Below are 17,201 nucleotides of genomic sequence, written 5' to 3' on the forward strand. Positions count from 1 at the left end.
GCTACACCATGCAGGTCTCCCTCCAGAAAAGAATGATAAACTGCAGCTATTATATGTGGCTTATAGCACATGTATCATATTAACAGAATTATACATGTAATAGAGCATGCTATATGTGACTGAAAATGAATGTGATTCAATTACATTTTCTATTTATTCTAATTATTGCAAATCTCATTTTGGTAAAACAGTTCATAATACAGTGATAATTAAATGTGTAGCAAACTTTTCTCCCTCTTTACGAGTTCTACTAAAGAAGTCCCTCATATATTGCCTGGATGTTTCCTTAGATTTGTGGAACTGAATTTCCTCTTAAGTAAGAAGTCCAAGCAAAATTACTCTAAATTATTCTAAATATTAAACATTGGAAATCATGAAAACTAACAGTGTGCATGAAACAGAAAAACAATCAGTTTGTTACTATGTGGTTAGAAATAAGAATTTTGAAAGGTTTTCTTCTGATAAGCCCAAAACCAGATGCATGATTGAAAGACAAAAAAAACAGAAATGAACAGAGAGAAGGGAGAAAGGAGGAGAACAGACCACCAGAACAACATGTAAGTGCTTCTGCTGTTCTTGGAGATGTAATTTGTTTTCTTACAATCTAAAAGCAGTCATGGAGAAAACAAAAGAGCAAGACTTCAGATTTTGACTATGCAGTGAAGTTCAGTGAGCTGAGGAAAAAGAAACGGTGCAAAAAAAAAAAAAAGAAAGAAAAGAATGAAAAGGAAAAGCATAAGAGACATTCTATCCAAAGCCAGTCTCACTGGTGCTATTCAAACAACCTCTGCAGATTGTATTAACATCTGTTTAATCTGAGTGATACAGCCAAAGAAAAAATAAATCAAGGCTACATCTCCCCCATACTGCCTCATGCCATTCATCTGTACAGTTGATGATGGTTTTCCAGCCCATTTTTTCTCTTCCTTATCTCTCCTTTCTATCTTTACTATTTTCCCATTTTTTGTCTCATTCTCTCTCCCCCTCTCTCTCACCCCTTTTGCTCTTAGCATATCCCACTACTCCTCCTACCCCAAATAACAGCCTGCAGACCTGGCTGAACACACAAACAGGAAAGCACATTGCACCATCATAGAGGAGTATAGCAGTTCGATTGCAGCTTCTGCATGGCCAGCAAGTCTGGCCGGTATTCTGACTCCCTGAGGCAGAACACCTCCCTCTATTTCCCTGGGGCTGTGACTAAAAGCCACAACTGAATCCTAGCTTATTTAACATCTGTATTCAAGATAAGGGGGCCTGTTTTTATTAAATTCCCCTTTATGTATATGTCAGGAGTTTATGATTAGACCAGATACCGGATATGAGTTGTGACAAGGGCATGAATGAGGTCCAGGCTCAGCACATCATCTAGAGGTAGCTCAAGTTCACTTTAACTAGCAGTTCACATTTCAGCCTTAAGTGAATTTTGTGCTCATGAAAGGAACTAGGCGGACAACATTCCAGACCTCTCTTCACAGAATAGGAACAAGAGAGCCAGAGGAAGTGTAAGGTTTCCTATCCCATTCTGGCTATAAGCAACAATCTCTTCTGGAGGGAACACCTGTACAGGAGAGTACCAGCCCCCAAATCCACATTACTCCTTGGCCTCTTTAGGTCTATACTACAGCTGGGAGCATGCTTCCCAGTTGGGCTAGCTGTGCTCATATTAGCAGACTAAAAATAGCACTGCAGTTGGGGGGTAGCATGGACAGGAGTTTGGGCTAGCTGCCTACGTACTCGGTGGTCTGGGCGAATTTATACTCTGACAGCTAGCCCAAGTTGCCGCCACACTACCCAGGTACACTGCTATTTTTAGCACACGAGCTCATGCAGAGCTAGTGAAGGTCTGTCTACCGAACTGTAATTCACATTCCCAGATGCAGTGTAGACCTAACCTTTGACACTGCCAACAAAGGTGCCTATTGGAATGATGGTTTTATGGTGTCAACCCCCGTGTATTAAAAATTTGATTGAGACCAAACTCACTTCACATAAATCAACAAGCAGCCATCAAAATTCAATAACCACAGTATTCTCTCTCAGTATTTGGAGTGTATTTCAACTAAGAAGATAGAGAAAGAAGACTCCTTATTCCATTACCAGTGCTAGGACAATACTTTTATAATTGCTTGCTTTGTAGAAGAGAAAATAATATATTTCATTGCTTCAGAGGAAGGGTAAATTCCCTTTCATTTGTTTCCCATCCACTTTTTAATATGAGCTCCCACTAACAGAAACTGGTGAGGATCCTGAGATACATATGATTTAGTGGTTGGCTGAACACAGATTTTGCATAATTTAAACACCGAAGACAAAGTGGTTACCTCACCTCTTGTAACAGTTGTTCTTCAAAACGCATTGCATATGTCCATTACATTAATTGTGTGCACATCTTGCACACCGGCGCTGGAGACCTTTCCCTAATGGTATCTATGGGGTGGCCAAACCTGCACCTTGGTGTCCTCTATACTCCGAGTCAAGGGTATAACGGGCGGAGTTGCTCAACTCATCCTTTGGTTTCTTTGTACTGGACTCAGATGAAAGACTATCATGTGTTAGGAAGGTGGGTGGGCATATAATGGACATATGCAACACATCTCGAAGAACAACCATTTTTTCTTCTTCAAGTGATGGCATACATCCATTACACTAGGTTGACTCCCAAGCAGTTTCCAACAGAGGCAGGTCTAGGAGTCTCATCAGAAGAGGGGCTTATCTTATCTTGATGCAGTAGTGATCTCATGTCTAGCAAAAATGTGCCCTGAAGACCACATTGCCACTCTGTAGATTTCCATGACAGGAACATTTCTCACCAACACTGTGGAGACTGAGGGCATGTCTACACTTACCGGTAGATCGACACTGCTGCAATAAGTGTTGATTTAGCGGGCCTGGTGAAGCATGCTAAAGCACTCTGCCATCGATTTGTGTACTCCACCTCCCCAAGACGCATAAGAGAAGTCAATGAGAGATGCTCTCCTGTCAACACAGCGAAGTGTAGCCACCACAGTAAGTGGATCTAACTATGTTGACTTCAGTTATGTTTTTCACGTAAACATACGTTAGATAGATTTACCGTGGTAGTGTAGACCAGCCAAGAGTGTGCTCTCACTGAATGCGCCGAGACCTTTTCTGGAGGCAGAATGCTTTTGATCTTGTAGCACATGAAAATACAGCTGCTGATCCACTTGAACAGTCATTGTACTGTTACAGAATGCCCTCTTTTGTTCTGTGTAGGAGATGAACAGCTGTCAAGAGACCTGGAAGGGCTTTAATCTGTCCAAAGAAAATGCCAGCAGTTGGTGACCATCCAAAGTGTGGAGCGTTAGCATGTGGCTTTGGAAGAAGTCAAGTAAATATACTGATTCAGATGAAAATCCAATACTACTTGGGAGAGAAAATTAGGGTGTAGCCTAAACTGTAACTTGTCCTTGTAAAAAACAATGCATGGAGGCTTCATTATCAGGTCATATAGCTTCCCTACTCTCCTCACTGAGGCGATGGCTATTAGAAATGCCACCTTCATTGAAAGGTGTAACAACAAACATGAGGCTAACACTACAAAAGGGGACCCATAAGGGCTGATAACACTAGATTCAAATCCCACTGTGGGGAAAGGTCTCTGACAGGTGGAAACTACCTTTCTAGGCCTTTTAGGAACATGGCATACTTAGGGTTAGAGCACACAGTCCTACCTATAAAACGGGTGAAATGCTGAATTTGGTGTACCGCCAAACCTGACTCTTTTAGAGTAACAAATAGTCCAAGAGCTTTTGAATCATAGATGCATCAGATAGAGAAATGCTTCCATTTACTAAATTTACTCCATTACTAAAGTAAGTAACCCTTGTGGACAGTTTCCTACTAGTAAGTAGGACATTCTGGACTGCTTCTGAACAGTGTTCCTCCTCTGGATTTAGCCACAGACGAATCAGGCTGTGAGGTGTAATGACTGAAGATTCAGGTGCAACACCAACCCAATATTAGGTCCTGAACTAAAGGCAGGGCAAGGGCTCCCTGATGGACAGTTTCTGCACGTCCATGAACTGTGGATGCCTTGCCCAGGCTGGTACAATGAGTATCATTTTGCCTCACTCTTGTTTCAGGTTGAAAATGAGAATCAGCAGCACTGGAGGGTAAGTGTAGAGCAGGAACTTGTCTCAAGGGAAAAGAAGCATGTCCCAGATAGACCTGGTGCTGTGGCCTGCCTTCAAACAAAAAAGGGGAGCATTTTCTGTACTGACAGATTGTGAACAAGTCCACTGATCTGAGTGGCATCCTGAGTGGACCACAAGCCTTAGCTTGCAGGTCTCCTAGATGCATTCCCCACCTCATAAGAACGGCCCTACTGGTCAAGACCAATGGTCCATCCAGCCCAGCAACCTGTCTTGTGACAGTGGTCAATGTCAGGTACTCGAGAGGGAATGAACAGAACAGGTAATCATCAAGTGAACCATCCCCTGTCGCCTACTCCCAGCTTCTGGAAAACACATGCTAGGGACACTTCAGAGCATGGTTTTACAACTGGCCCATCCTGGCTAATAGCCAATGATGGATCTTTCCTCCATGAACTTATCTAGTTCTTTTTTGAACCCTGTTATAGTCTTGGCTTTCACAACATCCTCCGGCAAAGAGGTCTACAGGTTGACTGTGCATTATGTGAAGAAATACTTCCTTTTGTTTCTTTTAAATCTGCTGCCTATTAATTTCATTTGGTGACCCCTAGTTCTTTGTGTTATGAGAAGGAATAAACAATACTTCCTTATTTATTTTTTCCACACCAGTCATGATTTTATAGACCTCTATCATATCCCCCCTTAGTCGTCTCTTTTCCAAGCTGAAAAGTCCCAGTTTTATTAATCAATGCGGAAGCATTCGTTACCAAAGTCATAGAAGGGAGAGAGAGAGAGAGGAGAACAGGACTCCCCTGCAAATGTTGTCATTTCATTAGCCAATCCAGGGATAAGACCTTGTCTGGGATACATACTAGACTGTCAAGGGGATGCACCTGAGGGCGGTACACTGACTTGAGCTATGTCTGTAACCCTCTAAGACGCAGCCTGGCATGGGGAGAGGCGTGGGAGGGGGGAAATCACTTAAGTGCACATTGCCATATGTCCCAGGGGCCTGAGACAAGTCCTCAGTGAGATTTGGTGATGGCCCTTAAGAGACCCACAGAGGTCTCATATAGCTTGAGAAGCTATACACCTTGATAGCAGCAGGAAAAAAACCTGGCTAAGGCTGAATCCAAAACTATCCTGATAAATTGTACTTTCTGGAAGTGTGTGAGGATCAATTTCTCTTTGTTCACTTCCAGGCTTAGGCATGAAAATAGATGGAACATTCAATGAATACTTTCCTCCACTTGTTGACAGAAGCAACTCCACACCAACCAGTCATCCAGGTAGAAGTATACCTGGACATCCCAGCGGTGGAGGTAGGCTGCTATCACTACCATGTATTTGGTGAAAACCCTTGGCACAGACGATAGGCTGAAGGGTGGAAATGTGAACCGGAAGTGGTCTACTCCTATTATGAACCTTAGAAATCTCCTGTGGGCAACGTCCCTCAAGTCAAGGGGAGCATGTCAATTTCCCAGATCTACTGAAGGGATAATAGTTGTGAAGTAAACTGTAAGGAGTTGTAGCTCCTTGATGTATTTCTCCAGGTTTTGAAAGTCCAAAATGGGACTGAGACATCCCCCCTTGCTTGTACTTAGGGGGCACTTCTTCTGTGATTCCCTAAGAATGTAGAATTTCTGTTTCTTTCCTCAGAACAGATTTGTGAGATGAGTCCCTGAAAAGGGACAGGAAATGCAGGTGGGAATGGATGTCAGACAGGAACTGCAGAGTATATCCTGTTCCCACGATGCTCAGCACCAAAGGTGGGGAGATTCTCAGTGGGATGTGATATGGTTGGTATGCTGACATCGATGGAGGAGTCAAATAGGCTGCTTTGAGCTACGAAGCTACTTGGAGGAAGCGGCAGTGGAAGTGAATGGTGGGGAACTCCTCCTTTGCTGCTTGAGTTTTTGCCTATACTGATCCGCCTGTATAGGCATATAATATTACTGTGTCAGCTGAAACTGAGAAAGCAACTTGGCTCTTTTCAGGGCTGGTGAATATAAACTATGGGATTTCAACACTGACCTAGAGTCTTTTAACGTATACAGTGCTTTGACCATCTTAGAGGAAAATAAAACACAGCCCTCAAAGGGGAAATCTTCAGTGGCCTGTTTTACTTCTAGGAATCCTCAACAACTGGAGTCTTGACAAGCAGCGCATGGTTAGTGCCATCACCATAACTTGGGCAGCTGAATCTACCATATCCAAAGTAGCCTGCAATGCAGACCTTGTAACCCAAGAACTTTCCACCAGAAGAGACTAGAACTCACCCCTGGCGTCACCTGGCAGCTTGTTGAGGAATTTGGACAAAGCATAGAATCATAGAATCATAGAATTCAAGATCAGAAGGGACCATTATGATCATCTAGTCTGACCTCCTGCTAGATGCAGGCCACATAAGCCGATCCACCCACTCCTTTAGCAAGCGACCCCTGCCCCATGCTTCGGAGGAAGGCGAAAAACCTCCAGGGCCACTGCCAATCTTCCCTGGAGGAAAATTCCTTCCCAACCCCAAATATGGCGGTCAGCTGAACCCCGAGCATGCGGGCAAGACTCTCCAGCCATACCCTCTGGAAAAAGGTTATATCATATCATTGACCCATTGTACTATTTACCAGTGTGGCACTTAATTGACCTATTGACTAAGCCCGTTATCCTATCATACCATCTCCTCCATAAACTTATCTAGCTTAATCTTAAAGTCGTGGAGGTCCTTCGCCCCCACTGTTTCCCTCGGTAGGCTGTTCCAGTATTGCACTCCCCTGATGGTTAGAAACCTTCGTCTAATTTCAAGCCTGAATTTCCTGACTGACAATTTATATCCGTTTGTCCTCGTGTCCACATTAGCACTGAGCTGAAATAATTCCTCTCCTTCCCTGGTATTTATCCCTCTGATATATTTAAAGAGTGCAATCATATCTCCTCTTATCCTTCTTTTGGTTAAGGAAAACAAACCGAGCTCCTCAAGTCTCCTTTCATACGACAGGCCTTCCATTCCTCGGATCATTCTAGTGGCCCTTCTTTGTACCCGTTCCAGTTTGAATTCATCCTTCTTAAACATGGGAGACCAAAACTGCACACAATACTCCAAATGAGGTCTCACCAACGCCTTATATAACGGGACTAGCACCTCCTTATCCCTACTAGAAATACCTCGCCTAATGCATCCCAAGACCTTAGCTTTAGCTTTTTTAACAGCCACATCACATTGCCTACTCATAGTCATCCTACGATCAACCAGGACTCCTAGGTCCTTCTCCTCCTCCGTTACTTCCAACTGGTGCGTCCCCAGCTTATAACTAAAATTCTTGTTAGTCATCCCTAAATGCATAACCTTACACTTCTCACTATTGAATTTCATCCTGTTACTAATACTCCAGTTTACAAGGTCATCCAAATCTCCCTGGAGGATATCCCAATCCTTTTCCGAATTGGCAATACCTCCCAACTTGGTGTCATCCGCAAACTTTATCAGCCCACTCCTACTCTTGGTTCCCAGGTCAGCAATAAATAGATTAAATAAAATCGGACCCAAAACCGAACCTTGAGGAACTCCACTGGTAACCCCCCTCCAACCTGACAGTTCCCCCTTCAATACTACCCTCTGAAGTCTCCCCTTTAACCAGCTCCTTATCCACCTCTGGATTTTCATTTCGATCCCCATCTTTTCCAATTTAACCAGTAATTCTTCATGCGGTACCGTATCAAACGCCTTACTGAAATCCAGATATATTAGATCCACCGCATTTCCCTTGTCTAAAAAATCTGTTACTTTCTCAAAGAAAGAGATCAGGTTGGTTTGGCACGATCTACCTTACGTAAATCCATGCTGTAATCTATCCCAGTTGCCATCGGCCTCATGCTCCGGAACCACTCTCTCTTTTAAGATTTTTTCCATGACTTTGCATACTACAGATGTTAAACTAACAGGCCTGTAGTTACCCGGGTCACTTTTTTTCCCCTTCTTGTATATAGGAACTACATTAGCTAATCTCCAGTCAAACGGTACAACCCCCGAATTTAGAGACTTATTAAAAATTATCGCTAACGGGCTAGCAATATCACTCGCCAATTCCCTTAATATTCTAGGATGAAGATTATCCGGGCCCCCCGATTTACTTCCGTTAAGTTGTTCAAGTTTGGCTTCTACCTCAGATACCGTAATGTCTACCCCCATATCTTCATTCCCATCGGTCCCTCTATCACTATTCCTTAGCCCTTCATTAGCCTCATTAAAGACCGAGGCAAAGTATTCGTTCAGATATTGTGCCATTCCAAGATTATCCCTAATCTCCACTCCATTTAAAGTTTTAAGCGGTCCCACTTCTTCTTTCTTGGTTTTCTTCCTATTTATATGGCTAAAAAACCGTTTGCTATTGGTTTTAATACCCTTCGCTAGGTCCATCTCCACCCGTCGCTTTGCCTTTCTCACTGCTTCCCTACACCCTCTGACCTCAATAAGGTAGGTTTCTTTGCTGATCCCTCCCATTTTCCACTCCTGGTACGCTTTCTGTTTTTTCTTAATAACCCCTCTAAGACGCTTGCTCATCCAGCTCGGTCTAAAACTGCTACCTACGAGCCGTTTTCCCCTTCTCGGGATACATGCCTCTGACAACTCTTGTAACTTCAACCTGAAGTAACCCCAGGCGTCATCTGCCTTTAGATCCCAATCTGAATAATCATAATGGGCCAAAAGGACCACATGATTTGCTATGCATACTTGCAACCCCACAGTTGGATGTTTTCTAGCAGAAAAGACCCTTTTTTGTGTATCTTTGTCACCTAGAATCACTTTTGCTCTACCTTCGTGGTCTCTCATTTACTGCCAGCACTACCAGTGTGCGGTGCTGATAAATCTGCTTGTACTCCTGTTATGGCACTTGGTACTTGTGCTCCATGTGCTTTGTCACCGGCATCAGTGATAATGGTGATTGCCAAAAGGCTTTCAGAGGCTGCATAATTGCCTCATTTATAGGGAGAGCAACTTTCCCTGTTGTAGCCAGGTGTAAAGTGTCTACGTGTTTGTGGGGATCTACCTCCACAAGCTCTCTCTCTATCCCCAGAGACATAACCTTCCTTATCAGTGCTCCAGGTAGGACTTGAAATCATCTAGAACTGGAAACTGTCTGTATCCCTGTGTTCACCTCTTTTACAGGATTATAATAAATTTTATACAAAGTGTGCCTTGAGAGTTATCATTTGAAAACTCAATTTGCTGACCATTATTGTCCTGGTAAAATACATGGCAACATTGTAAATTTGTAAGATTCCTCTGTACAGTATTATCTAAGACATGTTCTAAGTCTGGGGAACAGTCACAAACCAGTTCCTCAGAGACAAAAGGTTAGCTAATGCCTCAGCCAAATGTCAACAAAAATCAAATGGACCATCATCTGATTAAGTGACCATTCTTTGGAAGGAAAGAGGGTGTGGGCAAAAAAAAATCTACATCTTGACACAAACAATTTGGGGTTCCTGTCCATTTTGACTTTCCGTCTCCTGAACCAGAACTGGAGATGCTTGAAGAAGAAGGGAGAGCAGACAAATTATTCCTCCCTTTCTCTCTGCCCAGGGCATCCACAACACATGAAGAACAAAGGAAGAGGCATTGGACTGAGGGAGGAATCCTGACTCAAAGACGTTCCGCCAGTAAGATTGCTGGAACATGCAATGAGAGAGACCTTTACATTGAATTCACTCTAGGTTGTTAAGTTAGGCATTAGTTGCGTTTTACTTTTATTTTTCTTGTAACCAATTCTGACTTTTATGTCTCATTACTTGCAGTCTCTTAAAATCTATCCTTTTGTAGTTTATAAATTTGTTTTAATGTTTTATCTAAACCATTGTATTTGAATTGAGGTGTTTGGGAAACTCCATTTGGGATAACAGGATCGTGCATATCATTTTCGGTTAACAAAAGGATGGCCTTTATAATGAGCTTGTTTTTCCCAAGAGAGAATTGTGTAGTACAAGATGTACATTTCTGGGTAAAATCTGGGAGTGGGAGTTTGCTGGTGTCATTCTAAAGTGTAATGAAAGAGTTGCTGGCTGCAGCACTTATACAATATGACTGGGAGTAACTTGCATGCTGGAGGCTGTGTGAGAGCAGCCAAGAAGAGGTAGCTCTCACAGCAAAGCAGTGAGAAAGGCACCCCAGATTAGAGAGTTGAGGGGGCACAGCTGTTCATAAATCTAGATTGTACCCTAGATATGTCACGATGAGGTGTTCAGGGGAGACAAATTAAAATCTGCCTGAGGTTGGTCTTGCATGAGTGATGTTAAAGGGCTGTGCGAAGCAGGTAATGGGTGGTCCCAATCCTCAGTGCCCTGCTGAAGCTCAGTAATAAAACTGAGTGGCCTACTAGTACTGCATGGAGAAATATACCCAAGAGGGGTAAGTTTCTTTAGTGTAGCAATTGTCCAGTACCAACTTCAGATGGTCTGTCAGTACCGGCTGGGAAGATTTCTTTTCTCAGGGATCCATTTCTGTAATGTAGTGAAGATGAGGATCTAGACGCTGGAGGCAATCCCTGTGGTACCCAGTAACGCCAATGATGGGCCAGTACGGTCCTGGAGGTCACTTGTGCCTAGATAAAGCACTACATTCTCTTGATCAACTGTTGTCAGGATGCCTCCTTTGACTGCACGTGTGATCCCTATAGGAAGCCCTGCATTACCTGAAGTTGGAGACATAGGAACACAGGGGACTTCAGGTTCCTAGGAGAAGTACTCCAAATGCCAGGGTGGAGTGGTACTTTGTGTAATCAGAGCTGCCTTTGAGATTGCTGAAAGCAGTACCAGACATGAAATCACTAGCACTGCAAAAGATTTCTACAACGAAGCCAGTGAGACAGACTCAGAAAGGCACTGTCAGCCTGAATAATCAGTAAGGGTCATACTAAGAGGCTCAGGAGATTCTTCACAGCTGCCTAGGCCTAAAGGTTGGTACCAAAATTGACCTTTGCTCCACTGTAAGCAGGACCAATGGCTGCAGTGTCTGTGCTGAGAAAGCAGTCAGCTTCAATGGTCCCGGCACAGGAACGAGAATCAACAACTTTGCTCTGATCAAGCCACCAGAATACGGTACTGGAGATTTGCAGGCCAAAGGGCATGATCCACCTTTGGTACTGGAGTGGCTGGCCTCTGCAGTTAAGGAGTCTTGCACTGAGGACTCAGATGATGTGGAAGTCATCCTCATCTTTGGATTTGGAGCTCAAGGATACGCCAAGGGCTTGTGCCTTTCTGAGAACTGCCCCAGTGAAAGAGATCTCCTCCTCTCTCTATCCCCAAGTAAGGTTGGGTGAATACCCCTGGATGGAGAGGAACTCCCTCTAACCGACAAAGGTGGTTCCAATACTGGCAAGGGGCAGTCTTCAGAAGGCGGTTCCTGAGACGCTCTTCACTTTGTTTCTTAATTCTTGTCTTGACACCCTGTCAAATCGGACAACTGATGTGACCCTCAGCCAAGCACTTCAGGCAGCGGAAGTGAGGGGCATTCACGGGCATCAATTTGTGACACCTGGAGCAGGGTTTGAAGACGGGGACCTTGACAGAGTCTTCCCTGGTACCTGGCAAAGCTGGGAGTCCACTGACTACTGACAGAGAACAATAGGTAAAAAGAAAAAAGAGAGAAAGATAAGGTCCAGGAACCCAAAACAAGTACCACTAACTAACAACAACTAACTACAATAGCATGTTCACAAGAGGAACAAGCTCAGAGAAAACTCTGACCTCCAACCATTGACGGTAAGAAGGAACGAAAGGATGGGCGGAGTGGCTCTGCCTTTATACCCATAACTCAAAGTATAAGTGACACCAGGACACAGGCAGGGCCTCCCCTACAGGTACCACTAGAGAAAACTCTCCTGCGCTGGTGCATGAGACACATACACACCAAAATGGACATATACAATCACTCAAAGAAGTATATGCTTCTCATTTATAGGAACATAGCTTAGAGATGGATGGCATGTAAACAGACATGAAAGTAATTCCCAAAGTATAATATTGCAGTTTAGAGAGGTTTGTGGATGCTGAATAAGATTTGGTTCCAAAAACTAAAAGTTCAATCAAAAAAATTATATACTTTGGCATGAATTTGCAATACCTATCTTTTTGTTCTTGTTTAAGTCACTGCCAGATAGAATGTCTAACACTGATTAGTCTCCTTCACAGACAAATCCTAAAGCAAATCATGAAATATTCTCAAGAGACACAAGACATCACTTTCTCATAGTATAAACATTCCCCACCCACCAGCACCTCTACACCCACGAGAAAAAGCAAGCCTCCCACCACCCAGAACCCTCCAACAGTACCCATTTTGGAGGTATTATGAACACAGTATTTTAACTGGAGATTATTTTTATTTCAGATTTGCAATATATGCACCCATTATAATACTTCTATTATCAGAATCCTAACAAAACTAGAAATTTGCAGCCCCAAAAGATTGTGGATGAAACCCAGACATGCGATTGAGATTATGGCAATAAACCACAGCTGCTCCTGGAGCCCTAAGTAGAGAAAGACTGATAGATAACCTTCATTAAGGCTAGAACTGATTGAATTTTTTCTCACTGAACATTTTTCCATTGGAAAATGATTTCTTGAAATCAAAACATTCTATGGGAATGTGACTATTCTGTCAAAATTTTTGCTTTGAAAAAGAATTGAAACAAATGGTTTCAATAAGGTAAAAATGTTCCGTTTCGAGCTTGTCACAATAGGAACATTTCAATTTTTCATTTGGAAATGACATTTCAATTTTCATTTTATTTAATATTTTATATTAGTTTAATGTATTTTATTATACCAATGTTAATACCACTGACCAATTAGAATACCAATTACAAACAACCTGTTAGAATACCAGTTACCAGCAAGGAGCAAACCAAGTACTAATTATAAACCAATAACCAATTAGCATACCAATTTCTAAAGCAATTACTATTTAGAATACCAATTAACAGAGTAATTACCAGTTACAATACCAATTACCAAACTAATTAGAATACCAAGCACCAATTATATTATTTTATATTATGGCTTCAAAATAATTAAGCACTGATTTTACAATAATTTAAAATAAAATAAATAGTAAAATAAATACAAATAATATAAAATACAATTTGAAAATATACAAAATGAAATGTGAAATGTAAGCTAAAATGTAAAAATCCAAAAGTAATGAAAAAACAATTTGATTTTACCATTATGAAGCATTTAGTTTGACCACATTTTTTTCTGAAATTTCATTTTACATGAAATTTCAAGATTTTTACTTTTTGTTCCAATTTTTTGTTTCAAATGGAAATTCTGCATTTCAACCAGGTCTAGTTAATCCTTCCTCTTTGGTTTGGTTTGTTGGTTTACTATTCCCTTCATTTTGTTTTGATGACACCTAAGCTGTGGAGCTCACATTAAACAATAATTATATGTTTGTTGTTGCTTAATATAAACTTGGCAGTAACACAATTTTATTGACAAGTTTAAAAAAATATATAAAGAATACAACAAAAATCAGGCTTTTATAAAAGATAAAATTCTTATCTACTTTATAGCAGCAGGTGGTTAGTTAACAGACCACAGTATATAGCGTTCTTTATAGCAAGACATGTTTTAGATGAAAATTACTGTTTGGAGTGAAATTAATCTTCAATTAAAAAACAGATCATTGATAAAATGTTTCTGTGACACGGAAGAAATACTGTGATACTAACAAGATTCCCATATTTAACTGATTTCTGGAAGATTTTCAACATTCTGTTGGGGAGGGGGGTGTATTTTATTTCCTTCTCTCTTACCCAGGAGCAGTATATGTGGAAGGTTTATGTACTTGCTTGGTCTATATGTGTTGTGTACAAAATCTGATCTCACTTAAGTACATAATCACAAGGTACCAGTATTTGTCAGCTAGGAAATTCTTATTTCAATAATCTCTTACAAGTTTCTTTTGAATTAAGGAAAGCAAAAGGTAATGAATACAAAATCTAGAACTGAACTTGAATGACTCATATTGGAACCGCAAAAGCAGAATAATAAGATTACTTCATTTGATTGCTCTTTAAAGAGACTTCACTGCAGTGACCTTTAATTTATTGCCTACATTCAATTGTCATATTCATAGTTTCCCCTCTATGATAACAATGATTATGTTTTATAATAAAATTGAATAAACTACCAGGAACTACCACAGAGTAGCCTGGCTCCAGGGAGTGTCAAGTATGGTTCACTTTTTTCCTTCAGTAACTGTTCTGAATTTGCGACTAGGAGTTCGACCTTCTGCATACTATCAAAATAGAGTAAAAGGCTGTCCATTTTCTCCCAAGTACCTGCTTGCTCTGTAAGAACATAATGATTTGATGCAAAAATGTCAAGGAACACGGCAGGGTTGAGATTACTTCCATTAAGACAGCAAAGCAAAAAAGGCATCTGACTATATAGCCTTAGAGAACATGCACCAAATAACATTTCCTTAACATGCTCTAATAGATTCAGGCACGGAAGACAATTTGAATTGGAAATTAATTCTTTATCAGCTGTCACAAAATGCAGACATTAAAATTAGAAAGTATGACAAACGTGATACAATTTAATCCTTTTTTATAAACTTTAGTCTGAAATAATACCAAACTAATATTGATCCAATATTTAAAGTATCTAAAGGTAAAGTTCTAACAGAATCATTTTTTTAAATGCCTGCTATACAATTTGAAACATTCATAATTGAAGTGTGGGTTCATTTTGCACCTGTGTCGCCTATATTTTGTCAGTGACAGACAAATCATAAGAAATCTTAAAAGATGCTAAGCAGTTGTTTTTCACTGTGTTCTTTTTACAACAGACCCCGTACTTTTCACCCCACACAAAGCAGAGATTGCCAAAAACATTTTGAAAGCAGGAGAGAGCACCGCTAAGGAGTCTGCAGCCATCAGGATTTACAGGCAAAAATTGCTAAGTAGGATGAACACACAGGTAGCAACCCTCACTACAGCATACAGACTGAAGTAGCAGATGCACTGGCTTCTCCATGGCCTTGGGGATGCAGATGAATCCATTACGCCCTATCACTGAAAGTGTTCCCACACGCAAAGCCCATTTAACCACGCTTTGCACAGGGGGCCACAATTGGTCCCATGTGAGGCATATGTCATTGTGTAACTTCAGTATGCAGTCTGAATTATTCATCTACATTAATTTCATGTCCATCCACAGTATCAAGGAGCTATATTTGCTCATGTATTATTGTATTTCTGTCACAGATCAGCAGAATGTCCCCTTTCCACAGATTTGCACAGTACAAATTCATGGCTCCGCAATAGCCTTTCCTTTCTATCAGGTATATATCAAAGATCCATATACAGTATTAATATTAGTAAAGATGGTAGGATGCAGCAGATATGCAACAACAAAGCATGCAGAGAACTAAAGCTAGTTTCAATATTCTGATCCTTCCTTTCAGAAACCCTATTCTCAGGGATTTCCTAAAACAATCAGCAATGGGAGAGAAAGAAACTATTTTCTTTGCCATCTACAGTTCCATGATAGCAAAAATATAACAAAAACCATGAATAATATTCACTGGGACTGTTCTTAGCAAAAACATAACAAAAAACCATGAATAATATCCACTTTAAAATGTTATAAAAAGAACATATAGTCAGCCTGTCTCGTTATGCCATTTGCAAGTATTTAAATATTCACTCTTTTTTATTAATTATTACTATTATTTACTGCTTGTACTATGGTAGTATCTAGGAGCCCAAGTCAGGGCACTGTGCAAACATATAACAAAAAGATAGTCCCCACTAACACAGGGACACCCCTATCTAACCTCTGCTGCAAGAAGGCCTGGGAATTTCTGTTTGTTTACTTTTACATACAAGGGCAATTGACATCTACACATGTGAATAATTCCCATTGTCCACAAGGGTGACACTTGTGTAAAGACTACTGGTTTGAATAAGGTTTTGCGGGAGTGGGCCCTAACATAATACTGTACATATCAATGACTTAAGTTCTCAGTCTAACTCTGTTATAGGTGACAGCACATAAAACACACTGTTCTAAGACTTCAGCAATAGATAAACCTACAAGAGGATGAGCTACAGACAGGGCAAGAGCTTTGATTTTTTGTTTTAAGTTAGATCTTAATATTATGTAGGCTTGCTTCGTTCTATTCCTGTCTAGTTTAATTGCACTTCTAGAATGAAAAGTCAAATTTCAGATTTACAGTTTTATAAATAAATTCTCTTAAAATTTCATAATATGCAACTAAATTGATAAAATAGTTTTTATTAAAAAGAAATCACATAAGGACAGCAACAGAAATGAACTTGTGAGCTTCCATTTAAGAAAAAAGCACGCCTGTAGCTATAGCATTATGTTCCTTAATTTAAAATAAGATTATAACCATATTATCCTAATACTTATACCATTTTAATGAAGTTTGAGATCCAGATTTAAAACAAAAAAAAAAATCAGTCTGAATTAGATTATCTGCTCAGCCCTTCTTTAATCTGGATACACAAATTTTCTCAGTTACAAGAATTATAAACATGGAATTTGTGTGTTAAAGAATTAAGGATGTCGTCAATGTCAGACTATGAATAACTGGTGGTCTATTGATTGCTGCCAGGTCATACAGGACTTGATCCAAAGCCCACTGACATCAGTGGGTATGAATCTGACCCACTGTGCTGGCTTCTCCCTATTCCCCCTGCTAAGCTGTGTTAAAATGGATGATAAAATCATGAACTGGAGTGAGGTGTCCAAGAAACTATCTTTGTATTAGATGTGGTGACAGTAATTAGATGCAGGAGACTGATTTCCAAAACTGTTCCCTTAATTTGTGCATGCAGTCACTGTAATTTGCATGACAATGGCAAACTGGACTCATAATTCACCATTTTTGTCTACAAACACTCTAATTTGTCCAAGTAACTTATGAATGGCTGTATGCATGCAGTTTTGAAAATTATAATAATAAATAATGACTTTGCTTTCTAAACATCTCAAAACCTTTTGCAAAGGTGACTAAGAATGATTGTTCCTATATTACAGTGGGTAAAATGG

The 17,201-nt window shown here is 40.6% G+C and overlaps 1 protein-coding gene and 1 long non-coding RNA gene across 8 annotated transcripts in view; one reads left to right on the forward strand and one right to left on the reverse strand.

The window, feature by feature from the left end:
• Positions 1-17,201, reverse strand: part of KDM4C (lysine demethylase 4C) — a 415,762-nt gene that overhangs the window by 245,609 nt on the left and 152,952 nt on the right. The window lies entirely within an intron of this gene.
• On the forward strand, positions 3,246-5,861 carry LOC120407936. Its single transcript, XR_005600342.1, has 3 exons — positions 3,246-3,352; positions 5,318-5,437; positions 5,775-5,861. It is a non-coding gene; the product is annotated as an uncharacterized LOC120407936 (long non-coding RNA).

The sequence above is a fragment of the Mauremys reevesii genome, linkage group 6, assembly GCF_016161935.1.
Source record: "Mauremys reevesii isolate NIE-2019 linkage group 6, ASM1616193v1, whole genome shotgun sequence".
In the NCBI taxonomy this organism is placed as follows: domain Eukaryota; kingdom Metazoa; phylum Chordata; order Testudines; family Geoemydidae; genus Mauremys; species Mauremys reevesii.